General features: G+C 44.9%; 1 protein-coding gene and 1 long non-coding RNA gene across 4 annotated transcripts in view; one reads left to right on the plus strand and one right to left on the minus strand.

The window, feature by feature from the left end:
- SCG2 (secretogranin II) overlaps nucleotides 1–10817 on the minus strand; it is a 31341-nt gene extending 20524 nt beyond the window's left edge. The window contains exons 1-4 of one of the 3 annotated variants that reach the window (XR_011727390.1): nucleotides 9035–10817; nucleotides 6677–7747; nucleotides 3501–3645; nucleotides 1173–1250 (exon numbers count right to left, since the gene is read on the minus strand). The gene's annotated coding sequence lies outside the window, so the exon portion shown is untranslated. Of the gene's footprint in view, nucleotides 1–1172; nucleotides 1251–3500; nucleotides 3646–6509; nucleotides 7748–9034 lie in introns of those variants that run through there. The other 2 variants (XM_071751794.1, XR_011727391.1) reach the window with 2 other exon arrangements.
- LOC139799656 (uncharacterized) overlaps nucleotides 1–17642 on the plus strand; it is a 115447-nt gene that overhangs the window by 40185 nt on the left and 57620 nt on the right. The gene's annotated exons all lie outside the window — the stretch shown is intronic.

Genomic DNA, 17642 nt, shown 5'->3' on the forward strand with positions numbered 1-17642 from the left:
AACCTTTCAAGGCCAGGTTCGATGGGACTTTGAGCAACCTGGAGGGTGTTCCTACCCATGACAGGGGGGTTGGAATTAGATGATCTTTAAGTTCCTTTCCAAAACAAACCATTTTGGGATTCTATGCTTTTCCAGACACAATGACCATTTGCTATTTCCAGAGCATGATTATGCTGGGACTCCAGATCCTGCAGGCTGGGAGGGTGCAGCAGCAGCCTGCGGTGTCACCATTGGGGCTGCAGGGACTTCTGGGCACCCAGGGCCATCTCCATCTCCAGGGCAAGCACCCATCCCATCCTCTCACCATTGCACTGCAGCTGAACCCATATCCACCCAACGTCATGTGCTTTCTCTTTGCAGAATTTGCTGAATTTTGCCTGGCCATGGGGCTTGTTCCTCCTGAGAGCAAGCCAGACTTTCAGCATTAACACTCAAGCCCAAATATCAGGTTTGGGAGCAAAGCTGTCTGGTGGGTTTGAAGGGCAGCCAGGCCCATGTCTTCCCTGCTCTGCCCTGGATTCCCTGCAGGGACCTCAGCAGCTTACTCAGACTCTGTTCCCGGATCCTTTCTCTGTGGAACAGGGAAGTTTCTCTGCCCATCAGGGCATTAAGCATTCAAGACTGGAAGGCCCCTTTAGCATAAAAAATGTCATTAAATTTTCAGTAGGTTTTGAGGGAGGTAGGAAAGAAAACATCTCATAGGATAAGAAAAATGGCCGAAATAAACCACACAAAAAAACCCAAAAACCCAAACAAACCCAAAGAAATTTGTCAGAATATCCCTGTATGGTGCCTGAAAACACCTTACTATGATTTTGTACAGAAGTTACCAGCAAAAATTTCTCTGTTCTATAGCACTGTGGCATTCAGGTTTTTTCTAGCTCTGAAGGACAATGAATTTAAGCCATTTAAAATGTGACAGTTTACAGCCTAACTAAAGACCTTCTGACACATCACAGGCTTTAAGCTATACCATTAAACTCAAATGGAGAGAACAAAAAGACCAGGTTCAGCTATTCAGAGCAGTAAATCTTTTCCTCCTGATGTGCCATGCAGTTAAAGGCACCAACACTGTAACAAATATTAAGAAATCTGTCACTAGCTGTCATCTGGTTGGAAAGAACAAACTCCCTGGGGCTCACTGTTGACAGCACTGGAAGAAACAGCCTCACCTGGAATCACACATCAATTCCTCCTGGTGAGTGCTTCAGCGTGCAGCTCCTCCACTTCAGATATGGTTGACAGGCTTTCTGCAGTAATTAAAGGATGGTAAAATGAGATCAGCCACTCCTTATTGCCTCTCTCATATTTTGCATTTGCAACCGTGCTCGAGCACAGCTAGGGGTGGCTAAATATTAACCAAGAACAAGTTAAGAATAAAAAAAAAAATCAATCTAATATTTTTTAGATTAGTTGCCTTTTACTTCCCTGTTCTGGTGGCTAGAATTTCATGTGCTGTTTTTTCATTCACAATTCACATGGCTTAAGTACCCCTGGATTTACTCTGTGTCTGGAGTATTAATATCTGTGTCCAGATTTTTTCCCCTCAGTAAAAAGAATTTATGGGAAATAGAGAAATTGATCCTGTGGGCAACCTCCCCTGCTGCAACTTGAGGCTCTTTCCTCTTCTTCTATTGCTTTTTACTTGGAAGAAGAGAACAACACCCCCCCTCCCTACAACCTCCTTTGGGGTACTTATAGGGCATGAGGAGGTCTCCCCTTAGCCTCTTTTTTTCTCTAGGTTAAACAACCTCAATTCCCTCAGCCCACCTCTTGTAAGACTTGTTCTTCAGACCCTTCACCAGCTTCTTTGCCCTTCTCTGGACTTGCTCCAGCAGCACAACATCCTCCTTGTAATGAGGGGCCCAAAGCTGAGCACAGGGTTCAAGGTGCAGCCTCCCCAGTGCCATGTTCAGGAGGACAATCACCCTCCTACTCTTGCTGGCCACACCATTGCTGACACAAGCCAGGATGCTGTTTGCCTTCTTGGCACACTGCTGGCTCATATTCAGGCAGCTCTTGACCAACACCCTCAGGTCCTGTTCCACTGGGCAGCTTTCCAGCCACTCTTCCCCAATCCTGGAGTGCTGCATGGGGTTCTGGTGGCCCAAGTGCAGGACCCTGCACTCAGCTTTGTGGAACCTCATACATTTGGACCAGAGCCCATTGATCCAGTCAGTTATCACCAGGATGTCTGAGCTCCCTCTGCTCCACAGTGCAGGAAAGGAGAGAGGAGAGTACAAATACCCAAAGTTTCAGAGAGATCCTAAGCTCCAGGTACCTGATGTGCTGACAGGGGATGACTGGGGGGGACCCAGAACTGATCCTTGTCTGTCCAAGCCCACAGAAGGATTTTAGCCCCTGGGCTGCCCTGGCACTCACATACCCCCCAACATCCACCATTTGATGCTATATTTCAGTTTCAAAGCAAGTTGCAGCCTTTCTGAAGCCCAGACTCTCCTACAGAGAAAAAAAAAAACCCACACAGCTCCTCAAAAATCAGGAGACCTTCAGCAGCACACACAGAGTCTGAATCAGAAAGGTACACAAAATAACAAGCATTTCCCTGGGGGCCCTCGGATCCATCCACACATATTGCTCTGCTCTAGCCCTACTGCCCACAAAAATCCTGCCTTCAGCTTCTTCCTCTTCAAATCCCATTATTAAGTTCCAGCAGCTCAACGCTGTGAAAACTCCCCCTAGAAACTCCTGGGAGACAAGACAGAAGTTTCAGCTTGAGGGAAGGCAGAGCCCATGGTATGAGGCCATGCAGTGGGTGCTGGGCCTTGCTGTGCGGTGCTGCCTGCCATCGCCACAGCTCAGCACGGGGCCCGGCTCTGGCCCTCCTCAGATCCAGCACTCAGCTTCTGGCTTCTCATCCAGAGCACTCAGGGGACTCCTCTGCACATGGGCACTGCTGTTACGGTTTCTGCCCCAAAAGGAAAGGGTAAAGTGCAAGCAGGGTGTTCCTTGCTGGCAGCAAACCCAGAACTCAGGTGATGGAGGTGTGCCGGGACTGGGCTGGTAAGAGATGCTGTCCCCACTGCCTGACATGCCAGCACAGAGCAAGACAAAGGGACATTTCCTCTGGCAGGCACCAGCAGAAATCATATTTCAGACAAGTCAAATCCATCCATTCCAGCAAAAAGCCAAAATATCCTGGTTTGGAAGCTCCATCTCCTTATTGACAGCACCAGCAAAACAGCTCAGGTATCACTGGTACGAGTTCCTTTTGCTGCTGGTGAGCTAGGAAAGCACGTTCAAAGCAGCAGGAAATAATCTGCCCAAGAGTCCAGAAGTCCCTGCTTGGGTTTGTGCCTCCGCTACCGTGTTCATCTCCCTTGGGATCTCTGGGAATGGAGACTCCTCGGAAAGGCAGTAGTGCAAAACAGCTCATGGTACACAGCTCATCACTGGGGCTGCTCTCTGGAGCTGAAAGTCATAAATGTATCAGGAAAAGACATTTAGGAAACAAGATCTCCAGCAGTTTCTGTACTTGCCTGGTAGGGGCAGACATCATACTACTGACTGGGGACAGCTGAGGTATCAGAGGGACTGTGTTTGGATGTGTCAGGAAAGGTGGTGTTCACGGCAAGTTGTTATCTGGATGGATCCTAACACCTTACAAGTCTCTGTAAAGCTCACCTACAAATGAGAGGAGAACACAATCTCAACACGACCAAACACAAAACATTCCTAGCTTAGAGTCTTCTCTATTGATGACAGCAAAGAAACCCACAAAGCTCCGGGCAGCCCACACAGCCCCAACCTCTCCTCTCAAGCTGCCAGAGCTGGGGGTCTGCAGTCACAGAAACTGATTACTGCTGGAACACTGTGAGGGAGGGCAGTGAAACCCAGAGTGTTCCTTCCTTCAGGGTAATTCTTGCCTTTATTACAAGCTAATTTCACAATGAGAGGCCACTGCAATTTAAAATCCTCTATCTCTGGCTTAACCTCTGTTCCCCTGCGAGGTTTCTTTCCACTGCTGCAATTGAGAACGACGTTGCTCTGCCACTGTTATTAAGCAGCATGCTGAACACTAGAAAGCCACCCTTGTGCTAATAACAGTACACCAGACACCACTAAAACCAGAGGCCAGGCCCATCTCTCCCAGCACTTGCTGTAGGGGTGCAATGGTTTTTCCAGGCTGCTTGCAAAAGGTGGAAAATGAGGGCAGCTCAATCCACCCCAGTTTATTAGATGTAATGAATGACCCATCAGAACTGCTCCTCTTGCTCTGATTGTAGGTGGCTGCCTCGACTCCACACCCCATTTTAAGACAGCTCAGGCTGGATTCACTTTTTTTTGAAAATATATTTACCCAAGGGCTGGAACATATTAATAATGGTGAATGGAAAATTTCTGCAAAAGGGCGACACCAGGTAAAACCAAACACACCCACCACACCCCCACATTCCTGCTTCTCAGCTCTTGCTGAATGTCAGGCATCTTTCCAAGAAAAAAACAAAAAAATTTGCTGCCCATCAGCCTAAGAGATTAATTCAAGTTTTAATTAAAAGTACTTCCAGGCTGGAATGGTCTCTGTAATTTCCCTGTTGCAGTGAAAAGAGATGAGAGGTGAGGAACCTCCCTAACTACTGTTGCTACCAAACTCTGCTTTAAGGCATCCTGTGCAAGAGCTGTGTCAATACAAGGACTCAGTCTTTAAACCTAGCAAAAATTCTAGAAATACCTGAGCTCATAGGAAGAAATGTCAGCAACAGCATTAATCACCATCACACATCCAAGTTATTTTTTATCACTTCTTACTCTACTGTAATTATATGACCCTTTGCAAGCATTGTGTGTCATACTATGAAAGAATGACTTTTTATTAAGCTGGTCTTTCACTTAACATCAATGATGAATAAATCAGTGCATCTGGTAGCTAAAGGTCTAAGTTTCTTCATATTAAATTATTGTCCACAAAGATACTCCAGGAGGGCTTCTAAGCAAACGTTGGGCAGTGTTTGGGAAGGGTTAATCATCTTTCACAAGTCACTAAGTAACAGGATTCTGCTCTTACAGGTGGTTGTGCCAGTCACAGCTCTGGCAGTGATGCAGCCTTTCTGCATCTTACCCAGAGAGTTTTTGGAAAACTTGTCTGCAAGAACAATAAAACCCTCTGCTGCTCATAGGCTTAACATTTAGCTCCTGATAGCTATGAGTTTTCAAGTTGCTTTGGTACTTTTAATTTTCTGTTGTAAAATATACACTGTATTTTAGTATGACTTAAATGATGTAAAAGAGGACTAACTAAAATGCAGCTATAAACCTAAAAGCAAACAAAGTCATCCCAGTACTGAGTGATATTCAAAGCCCCACTACTGAGTCTCTTCAGGAGGTGCCTCAAACACAACCAATGAGTTCAGGAGGCAGGTTCAGACTTCAGGGATGGTACAGACAGCTCCAGAGAGCTGCCCTGGGGATACAGCTCCAACCACACCAAGTCTGCATCAATCACCAGGGCTTACTGAGGGCCAGTAATCCAGAAATCAATCTCAGTGCTTATCTGACTGTACATATCTCATAAATATCTTCATCAGGAGAGAAGGATGCATCCTATAATGAGCAAAGCCAAACAACAGGGATTTAAATATCCAGGAGCTCTGGGGAAATACATTATCAATCTTTGAAAGTTAATTTTCAGGACCTGGTTCTGCAAAGACTTTGGGAACATTTAAACTTGCACGTGAACAGCAAGATGATTTTGGACAGAGCACATTTAAATCAAGCACAAGCATCAATCCTTACACATTTAAATCAAGCACAAGCATCAATCCTTACTCAGCTTCAGTCACTTGGTCTCAGCCAATCTCTATTAAATAAAATACTTGTGTTGCCAGTATTTTCTGGCAAAACTACTAATCATGTTTCATGGAGCCAACTTTGCTTTATTTTTCTCTGATTTCTTAGCTGTCTCACACAATGGTCCTACTTACAGTGGCATTCTAGGCTGCATGTTTATTACAGGAGGGATGTCTCATCTTACTTACAAAAATCTCAGCCCAAGCTCCTGGTTGCTGCCACTTCCAGCTGGATCTGAGCAGTGTCTGAATAATGTGTTTACCTTCTGGCAGGCTGCTCTGCTCTGGTGGGAGGTCTCCTTTGGAACCACTGGAACTAAATACCAGGTGTGAGTGAAGGAATATTGCAAATCATATCACATCACTACATAACAACTCCAGCAGATAATCATATCACAAAAAAAAGGATGAAAACATATGAATTTGGAAGCTTGGCTAGCCTGAAGTTATTAAAAAATAAATGATGCATCTAGCTTTACTTCTGTCTGTTCATGCTTCTGCTGGTATTTGTTCCCAGGGATTTATTAAGGGGTTTAACCAAGTGAGCCATTTTTATTAGAATACTGGGATTTACTAGTGTTAAATGAGTTTCTCTCTTAAAAGAGAAAAATCAATTTTTTTTAAAACAGGATTACTTTAATATTGATATATTATCTTTTAATAAAGATTTTAAAAAAAATTGAATGAAAAAAGGAAAAATCCTTAAAATAAACAAAAGTGTTTATTTCAGAAAATTTCCTATTTTGTAATGAATTTGGTTTGCTTGTAAAACATTGTGGATCCCTTGCCATGTGTGGGATACTTTATGTGGGCCAGGAGGAGAGGCTGAGCAGGCTCAGTCCTGGGACCACATCAGCTTCTGGACTTACACCTGGACCAGGGAGACTTCTGGAAAGCAGTTGGTGTGAGTGAAACCCACAGCAGAGACAAAGCCTTGGGGAGTGGGCAGCACTTCTGGAAGCAGAACCAGCCATTAAAAAGAAGAACACAAAGACAGAATCAAGAGGAAAGATGGGCAGAGAAGAGAAAAAAAAACAACAAACCAAAACAAAAACCCAAACCAAACCAAAAGCCCTGACAACAGCATGCATTTACTTGGGAACAACAGTAACTTAGTTTTTCTTTTCCAATAAATCCATCTGAACTCTTTCCAGCCTCATTACCTGTGCATCACATTCGATCTCCTGTTTTAGCATCCAAACCAGATCCAGTTTAGTTCACATTTCCACAGAACCCAACAAAAAACTCTCTCTGCTGGGGAAGATGGCTCAGAATATGTCAAACCCTTCTTGTGCAGTTGCTTCCAGCCTTCCTCCACTTAAAACCTTCCCAGGAGGGGAATGGGATAACCTGTCACCTGCCACCTTAGCTTAGTTTAAAGGATGGCTACTGAAGATAATGCAAACCAGTAACCTAAAGGACTGACTAGTTTGGGGGGGAAATATTGGTCATTGTTTTCAGCAGATCTACATTCTCCTAATGCTGTGATTTGCTACTGTGCTTATAAATCCACATCTAGCTGCATTTGATATTTATGTATAGTCAGGCTCCATTTACCCAGGGAAATGCCACTGCATGGAAGGAAGCCATCTGTTCCAAAACAATCAGGTTGACCTTGTTTTCCAGCAGACTGGAGTCTAAAATAAAGGCACATCTTTGTCTTTCTGAGACGACAGGCAGGATCAGGCTGCCTGAGCAGGGGTGCAATAGGTGTTTCCATCCTTTAGAGTGTCACCTTGAGCCATGACCACTTCTGAGGGACCCTGCTGGACACTTTTGAGAAGCAGGGGTAGTTGAGAACTGCTCTGAAGTCAGAATTACTCTTCTGCCTTTTGTAGTGTACCCGAAAGAAAAACTTATAGCTGAGGGGTTGGGAGCCATCTGATGTGTTGGCTTAGATTTGCTTTGGAAATCACTCAGTGTTGGATTAAGGATGGGAGCTGGAAGACAAACATATTCCTGAGCTTAGGGAAAAAAAAAAAAATCTCCCCCTCAGACATGGGAGAGCAGGCATTACTTTAAAGGTTTAAGTTAAATTTAACTTTAGAAACGATTATATTTCTTATAAAAGAAAGAACAAAAATACCACAATCGAATCTTTGAGTGCTCCATCAATAATTAATAATGACACATCCAAGCTAAGAGGCTATGGCATTCCAGGCACTCCTTAATGCTCTGCACTGTGCCTCAGATATTGGCTGCAGCCCTGGGGAGCTGGCAGGTTTGGGGAGCCTAGATGAGTTCTACCAACCTTAAATTAAGAAGCCAGAAGGCAGGCAAGAAGCCTAATTATTTCACCAGCAACCACTTGGGCTTTTTCCTACTCCAGCACACTGTGATCTTCTACGAGCACCAATGCAGGCAGGGAACATCCACCTGGGGTGTCACAGGGCTGGCACCTGCCCCTGGACAGGGGCTTGAGAAAGAAAGAGAGGAAGGAAAGATAGAGAAAGAGAGAAAGAGAAAGAGAGAAAGGAGAGATAGAGAAAGAAAGGAGGGATAGAAAAAGGAGAGAAAGAGAGAAAGAGAGAAAGAGAGAAAGAGAGAAAGAGAGAAAGAGAGAAAGAGAGAAAGAGAGAGAGAGAAGAGAAGAGAGAAAGAGAGAAAGAGAGAGAGAAGAGAGAAAGAGAGAAAGAGAGAAAGAGAGAAAGAGAGAAAGAGAGAAAGAGAGAAAGAGAGAAAGAGAGAAAGAGAGGAAAGAGAGAAAGAGAGAAGAGAGAGAGAAGAGAGAAAGAGAGAAAGAGGAGAAAGAGAGAAAGAGAGAAAGAGAGAAGAGAGAAAGAGAAGGAGAAAGGAGAGATAGAGACAGAGAGAAAGAGGAGAGAGAAGAGAAAAGAGAGAAAGAGAAAGAGAGAAAGGTGAGAAAGAGAGAAAGGGAAAGAGAGAAAGGGAAAGAGAGAAAGGGAACGAGAGAAAGGGAACGAGAGAAAGAGAGAAAGGAGAGAAACCTGTGTCAATATCCACTGGACAGTTGCTGGTTCCTGTCAGCCGAGGCTGGTGAAAGTCTCTGGAGCTCATCATTGAACTGCAGATGTGTTTGGTCCCTTGTGTTAATCTTTCTCCAATTATTATTTTCTTAGACAAACTCAGACTTTTTTGCTGTATATAGAGAGCAAGAGATTAACTGGCTGGCTGAATCAGTTATTTTGAAAAAGAAATACTGCAATCAGGAGAAAACAATCTGGTTGGACAATGGGAAAAAAATTCAAACCTGTTTATGAACCTACCAGCCCTTCCCATGGAGAATGCCTCCAGATGTAGAAATGCCAGAGCAAAGACCACCAGCTGCCTCCAGCCCATGGTGAGGCCTCCAGGAAAGGGAGATCAGAGGCTCCCAGATGCTCAGGGTTATGAGCAGACTTCGTGTCTCAGAAGATTTCTTGTTGCTGGTTGCTTCTCAGTTTTGTAATACACCTCACATTCAACTTCTCTGGGTGGCTTTTAATAACCTCTTCAGGCTTTCTTGCTTTCTTGCATCCACATCTTTGCAGAAATCCTTTTTTTTTAAAAAAAATATATATTTGACTACACAATGCATCTGATTGCTCAGGGAACAATAACTGCTCAGTAGGACTCTTTTTAATGAGCAACTGAAAAAAAAAAAACATCTTTTGTAGAATCAACATTTGACACGAGGCCTCAGGAAAAGTGTTTTAGATTTTAACTGCTTTCCTCCTTTTGATTTTGTTTTATTCTCACACTCTGTAAGTTCCTGATTAATTTCCTTTATTTGCAATATTTCTGAACTTTTCAAGAGCAGCTTTGCTCTGAGAGATGACCTTCATTATTATTGTATGCTGTACAAAATGTGCTCCATCTGCCAGCAACACGATTTGCTTTGCTGATACCTTTCACCTTGCTGGTATAAATAACCACCCTAAGCTGTGCTGTTCAAATTGGGCTCTGCCCCATGTCCCAGACTCAGTGGCTCATGATGCTGAAAAAGTAAAGTTACATCTACTCATAATGTCAGTAATTTATTAGAAACAAAGCTTCTGGGATTTCTCCAGGTCTTTAAAATGAGTATGAACTTGAACAGAGGAATCTCAGAGATTCAGAAGGCAAGTGCCAAACCAGAAGAGCTCCAGGAAGGTTGTGCCACAGGACCAAAATTTCAAATCAGCCACCCTTGGGCATCCTTCTTCTCAGGCTGTGATTCTATGGGGTGACACCTCGTTCTTGGGACACTCTGTACAGAACCTCTCATTGTCAACATCTCTATACTGAGCTCTATCACCACCAAAATCAATGCAGCCCTCATTGCCTTCTGATCAAACCTTCCATGGGTTCACAAGGACCACACTACCCACTACACCCAGGCAATGAGCTGAAAAGCTGGGTACAATCTCCCCACAATTTCTTCAGTGCTTCTCTTCTTCCATGTGAAGTCCAAAATTTTCCCTCCTGGTGAGAGTTACCAGCTCAATCTTGTGAAAAGCATTACAGGTTTGCCCAGCCTGCTCTCCCACTTCAGTCCCAGTTTGTTGCCAGTCTCTGCATAGCTTAGGTCTCCTAAATTGGGTGATGTACACCCACCATCCTTCATTTACAGCACACAGACCTTAACAGCCCCAAACTCACCACACTGACACATCAGCTGTCCTCATCCCAGCACCTCTGACTTCTCATACTCAACTCTGATCCTCCTGGGAAAGAGCCAGTCCAGCTCTCCTCTGAACTCCCCATCACGGTCCTCCTGCTTTCTCCACCAATGCCAGTTCCTATGAGTCCACAGAGAAGCTTCTTCAACTTTCCTCTGATCTTCACTGATCTCTGCTTCTGTTGGTTTATGGAAGATCTACAGCTCAGCTGCTTATTTGTCCCACCACTCTCTCCACCTGGTTTCCCAGCCCAGGACAGTCAGCCTGTTGCTGGTATCCCAGATTTCAACTCATTCCATGAAGTCCCCCATCACTCCCCTGTAAGATTTCACATATAATCCCTGCTGGGCCTTCACTGCCCCCCTAAATATCTAAAGAGCCCCTTTACTCTCCAGCTCCACCAGGAGACTCATACCTGCTCAGGGAGTGAGGGCAGCTCTTCTGAAAGGCTCCTTGCTGTCCATCCTATCTGCAGACTGAGAAGTGGCCTCTGGAAACCTCCTCATTACAGAAATGGCAAATCACCAGCTACTGCATTTCCAGGACAACTCTCTTCCACAGGGATACTCTCTGGTTTCATTCATCAACACTTCTTTCCATCTGTCAAGAAAAGTGCAGCCCATTGAATAATTGCATTTTACTGTGTTAAGAAGCTTTAGAGTTTGAGGCTCCTGTGCAGATGGAGAAGTTGATAGGATCAGTAATGCTTTTCTACTAATCAATTCAAGAAGGTAAATCCACTGTAAATTTGCCACAGCGAGGAAAGAAGAAAAATATATTCGATTTTCAACAGCTTGTTTTAGAATTTGTTCTTTCAATGGCTGTAGTTAAGTAGGTTCTTCCTACTCATTGGGGAGATATCATAAATCCATTAAACAACACCCAAAGACAGAAAGGTTCTTCAGACTCAAAATGGTTTCACAGTGTGGGGTTTTTCTCATTAGTCCTCTGTCAGCCAGAACAGCAACTTTCTAGGTAAAGTAAATGTTTATAAGCAATCCCACTTGGGTAACAATCCCAGCACTCCAACTGTGCAGGTGAAGCTAAACCTGACAGTGGCAAAGCCCAGCAGAATGCTCCTGTTCTTAGGCAGCTTCAGCTGCCCTCTTAGGGGATGGCAGCAAACCAGCCCATCTTACCCAGCCTCTGGGGAAAAGGCAGCAGCTCTTGCCTAAGATTTAACCAGTTTAGAAGAGGAAGAGTTGAGCAGGTTCCTATTCACCATACAGGAATTTATCCAGTTTGGACCTTGGTTGGGATACCAGTCCTACTCATCCACAGCAGATTCTCATTAACTCTCTGGTTGCTGCATGTTGGCATCTGAAGTTTCAAGCTCATCACCAGGATGAGCATAATGAATCTTGCCAATGTACTGATTCAGCATTAACTCAGAATGATGGAGTTATCCCCAGAAGGGTTTTAGGAGCAGGAGAAACATCACTGAACAAACCTGGACAATTCTGATTCCTTTGAGAATACATGACTTAGGGCTGTGAGGTACTCCAGATCCTCAGCCTTCCAGTAAAATCTACATCTTGCCCTGTCAAGGGCACTTCCTTTCTCAAGACTTCCTTCAAGCAGACTTGGCTGTGGGTAAAGTGGCTGAAGGAAGTGAGATGGAGCTGCTGGTCAGAGCTATATCATATCAGCTTTGCATGAATTTAACAATCATGTACATGGCTTGACTGGCACCAGTGACTATGGAAAAGCTCTTTACAGTGACAGCAAGAAACCAGTGAGATCACTGTCATCCTCCCTCACTTCCCAATACCTGGATTCTAGCAGATTCAGGTACATCAGCTGCGTCTTTGTAACGAAACCCAAAATTTAATTATTCACAAGCATTCCCCTTGAGCTTTCTCTGGGCTTTTTGTGAATGATTAACAGAGCAGCTGCTCCAGACAGCACTCTCAATCCCTGCTCGCTGGCCTGTTAAAAGCAGTGACTCATCAGCACATGACGTCAAAGCCTCCTCTCCTCTGCAATGGCAGGAAGGAGCTTTCATTAAAAAGATAAAAAAAGGTATCAACATAACAGCCTGAACTTCCTCCCAAGCACAGTGGGTTTGGTCAGGGGTCATTGCTGCTGCTGCTACTGCCTTGAAGACTTAGACCTTGTGTAGGCATCCATGGCTCCTTCAAAGGGTAAACTTGGCTGTTGAATACTAAAAGCACCAACCATGGTTCCTCAACAGGTTGATTTATTAGGTACTGACTGAAAAATCGAAGCAAACCCTCAGCATCAGGCCTTTTAGCAAACATCTTGCAGGAGCTGAAGAGCACCCAGCAGAGCTTGGCAGGGCAGGGAGCCTCAGCTCCCTCAGCCTGGCAGCCAGGTAGGAGCATTTTCACAAGATGTTTGCACAACCCAAAGTAGCTGTTAAGCAGTCCTTGAAATTGCCTGAATAATACTTCCCAGTAACACCCGATAAGGGGTGTCCAAACAGACATGCAGAGAAACACCAACAAGAAGTGCTCCCAACAAGGTGCTGCCAAATTCCTTGCCTCTGGGCCTTGCTAGGATGGCACTGAAATGTGCAGAGATGAAAAAGTCACAGGTGAAGACAGGCACGATTCCCTGCCCTTGGGAACAAACCTGGGCCCAGTGCCATGAAAGCCAGCAGCACCAGAAGCCATCTAGAAAGGGGCTGGTTCACTGTAGTTAATATTCAGTTTTTCATTCCAGACAGCAAGTCCTGCTGTTGGCATTTCACCCAGCACATCTGGAAAGCAACAGAGAGGGAAGCAAGCAGGGTAGTTTGAGAGTTATCTCTTACATGGGATTAATTACTAATATCCATGATATTTTCTTTTCTCTGCCATCTTCAGGATGCAAAGTCCAGCCCCAGCCCCATCCCAGGTGGAGCCTGGCCCTGGGAGCAGCAGATCCCAGCCCCTGGCTCCTTGGCAGGGGACAGGAGGTGTATTTTTTAGCTCTGGTCCTGGCTGCCAGGAGGGCAGCAGCACAGACAGCCTGACTTGCCTCAGCACCGAGCTGCCAGAAGAAATTCTGTTGTCACCTCAATCTCTTCACCAAAGGCAGTCAGGGAGCAAAGTGAGGTTTGGGAGGAGTGTGGCAGCTGCCTGTCCACACGGGGCTTCTGCCGGAGCTGGAAAATGCTGCTGGAATATGGCTCTGATCCCACCTGTACTCCTTCCCCTCTTCCTTGGGCAGGCCACAGGCACGAGAGAAAAAGGTCTCAAGGGTGGCTCAAAAGGACAAAAAGCCCAAGGGTGGCTGAAAGGACTGACCAAAAATATCTTTTTGGGTATTCAATGAGGACAAGAAGAACAGTGTTACATGCAGGCTGAGCTTCCCTGATGTACACCACTTTTCTAATAGGAAAAAAAAAAATCAACATTATCTTTATGTCCCTTTGCAGAGATGGATTTACTGTCTGACCTTTCAGCTCTGTTAGTATTCTTAGCCTCGACTCAGTTTGACTGCTTGTTTTTCTGTGGCATCTGTCTATCTGCTATCCATGTCAGAATTTGTTTTCTCATAGAGATTTGCATCAGAGAGATGGAAAGTTCACAGCCAAAATGGCCCCTGGGTGTCTGAATTAACTCCAGACAACAGAGCACTCCAAAATGGGAGCCAAAATACTGTTATTGCTTATCTTTCTAGAATCAATTAGCAGTGAAGTGAAAACAGACTTAAATGTTGCCCCATAATCACAACTTCAGACCTTGAATATCATTTCCATTTTAAAAAGCACCTACCTGCCATCTTACCCAGTGGCAGTGAGGCACTACACAAACCTTTGCTGAACTGCAAAATTAATTGGAGCTACACTGAGTGCTGTAACTACTTAAGAAGGAGAACCAGGGAATACAATAGCAGAAATGACAGAAAAAAAACCAAAACAACAAAACAGAGAGAAAGGAGAAGAGAGGGAAAGGTCAGGGAAATGCCAGTCCCGGTGAGACACACCTTTCTTTCCCTCTTTGGAAAGTCAGCTGAAAGTGAGGAGAGAAAGGAAGGGACAGGAAGGGGTGTTTATGGAAGAGCAGACACAAGTGAAAGGAAAAGAAGGAAAAGGAAACTGGTGAAAGCAAGGAAATGTAAAAAATGGTAAAGACAACATGGGGGGGAGGGGGTGTGCAGCTCATGTAGAAATGGAAAGCAGAAGGTGTTGGAAGGTATGGATAGCACCACTGGAAATATTGCTCTCCAAATGCCATGGAGACTCCAACTGGAAGGAACTCTTTCTGATTCCTCCCTCTTCATCAAACCCTCTCCCTCCTGTGGATGCTCCCCCTCTCTTTGCCCTGCTCCATGCTCCAGGAGGAGAGGCTGCTGGCACTCCCACTGCCAGGGGCATCCAGGACTTACCCAGTGCTCCTGGCAGCCATCCCTGAGTAGGAGATTTCTGCTTCCCCAGGCTGTGCAAAGGGGAGGATCCATGCCCAAGCCCTGGAGGGGCTCCCTGCTTTTCCTGGCCAGGAACACCTTGGAGCAGAAGGGAGCAATCGGGACTTCCACTCCTGTTTACTTGTGCTGCACAGTTACTGCTTGTAGGTTACTTACTCACAGATACAACTTCTTGTAGCAGATGAAAATAATTTATCATAAAAATTGCAAAACCACCCTCAACAACCACTTATTTGCCATCAGTACCTTCTTATAAGTGAAAATGGTCCTTGTACCTTCATTAAGGAGCAGAAGGAAAACCAAGGCTTTCACCCCTCTCTCAGCCACCCTTTTGCTTTTCTGTTAGGTTTTCCTTTTATGTGAGGAATCTGCAAATATCTGGGGTCTCAGATTTCTCCCATTCTTTAGGAACAAACTTTGATGCCCAACTTGGCTATAATGTTGTGGGCAACCCTTTTAGCACAGGATGCAATTGCTGGTCTGCTTGTCAGGACATGGCAGGACGTGTCAACAGAAAGCAAGTCCTAGTATTTCCCAGCCTGCTCCTTCAGTCTTCCCAATGTCCCAAAGGAGACAGCAGCTCAATGTCCCAGCAGCTGGGAGCACTCTCTGGGCACTGCTCCACTGACCAGGACTGACCTGACCACTGCAGTCCCAGAGATCAGCTCTCTACATGTGTTCTTAGCCCTGCCCACACAGGGAAACACTAACAATTTAGAGTAAAAAGATTTGAAGCTGATTTATTTCTTTCAAAGCTGAGTCCTACCTGGAGCATGGCCATGCCTTATCAAACCCCATGTCTGAGCTCTGGCTTTTGCCTTTCCCAGCTCAGCCTGGCACCTTGCCTTCAGAAAAGGCACAGGACCTGACCCCAGCAGAGACACCAGGCAAGGCAGGAATCATCATCCCTTTGGTAACATCTCACTTGGCTTCAGAACACCCCCACTCTTTGGGCTTGGTCCCCCCCTCCAGCAGAGCCCTGCCTGGCACAGGGAAATTCTACTGCTGATTTCCAGCTGGAAAATGATGTCCAGGAACCTCCCCCATGCAGCCATCCCCTGTTAGAATTTAAACAAACTTCATTTCTCATGTGTTTAATTTTAAAGCATGACCCCAGAGTTGTAAAAGCAAAGAGTACTCCCCTTCAACTCCCCTGTTCCGCATCTGTAAAGAACCAGCTGGTTCCTCAGTGCTGACCCAGCAAGGCTGCAAGGGAGATGCCTTTAAGCTTCAAAAATGTCCCCATCAAAGCAATCTGAGCTTTCTCACATGCTTGGGACAAAAGACACCCTAAAGTACTTTGCTGAGTTCAGACCTCATCAACAGTTTCATGATCAGTCAACAGAGTATAGGAAAACAGGAGAAAGAGAAAGGAACTTTTGCTTCTGCTTTTCATTAATATTGTTATTTAAATATTCTGACAATAAGCCACAAATGAAAATAGTTCACACACCCAAGAACCAAGGTTATAAGCACCCAACACCTCCTTACTGAAGGGACTGCTATCCCCAGGCATTACCTGGGAGTCAGACAGCACAACAAGAGAACCCCTTCAAGGGCTGCTACAAGGAGAAAGGGAATAAAGGGTTTTCTATCCCTATGCTTGGTATCACAAGTAGTACTGGGGTTATGTCACTGCTGGGCAGCTGAAGGTGTCACTTGAAGAACATTTCAACTGAAAGGAAGAATTCAGTTTCAGGATAACCCCAAGAACATTTTGGCATCTGCACCACAGGCTGGAGAAGTGAGAAAAGCACCACTCTGATACAGCTGAAGTGCAGCTGACCCTGCCTGGGACTGAAGGATGAACTAGACAATTTCTCCAGGTCCTGGGCATTCTACTTTTATGCCATTCTCAAACATAGATCTTAGAATTTGCATTACTGCATAATATTTTTGACATATTATTTTTAATCATAATTCAGACAGAGCTGTCATACTAAATGTTGTGATTGTCCCCATTTTAACCCAAGCTGAATTAATCAATGTTTTATTACCATATTTTAAAATAAATTATGATATTTCATTGCCTTCTACAGTACCTTTTTTTGCCAGCAAAACATTCTTGCCCTCACCAACATAACACTTTGTGCAAGTCCTTGCCAAGCAAGAACCCAAGCCATTTTTTATTCTGATAACAAAGGCCAAAGGCCACCTTCAGACACTGGCACAGGTTGCCCAGGGAAGCTGTGGCTGCCCCCTCCTTGGAAGTGCTCAAGCCCAGGCTGGACGGAGCCTTGAACATCCTGGTCTAGTGAGAGCTGTCCCTGCCCATGCAGAGGGGTTGGAACAGGATGATCTTTAAGGTCCCTTCCAGCCCAAACCATTCTTTGATTCTCACTGATGACAGACACTAGAAAAATTCCTCCTTCACCCTAAATGAAGCTGTCAGCTTACACACCCAGACAGTTCTTTGTTCTTTTTCCCAGAATATTCCTTTCTTGCCACGGTCAGATTATTCTTTCAGAGCTGTTACCCAGCAGAGTACTCACCTAGTACAGCATCTCAGGCCCTCTTGGGGAATAAAAAAGAACACATTCTTCCACTGAAACTTCTGTGAAGATGTTACTGTGTGATTTGTCATTGTCATCTTCTCTCAGCAAAGGCTGCCTTCACCCCGTTGGCTTTCAAAGGACCCTGATTCTTGATCTCTGCAAGACAGGAAGACTTAGGCAGATGCTGACAATTTATTCATGCAAGATCCTGACCCAGAGAGCAGCTGAAATCCACAGCAACCTGTAATGATTTTGTCACCCTGTGTGACAAAAATCTTTTTACAGTAGACACACAAAACTCACCTTTGCAAAAAAAAAAAAAAAATAATAAAAAAAAAAATTACCAGCACTCCATTCTCCAAGGC

Source organism: Heliangelus exortis, chromosome 9 (assembly GCF_036169615.1).
Source record: "Heliangelus exortis chromosome 9, bHelExo1.hap1, whole genome shotgun sequence".
Lineage (NCBI taxonomy): Eukaryota > Metazoa > Chordata > Aves > Apodiformes > Trochilidae > Heliangelus > Heliangelus exortis.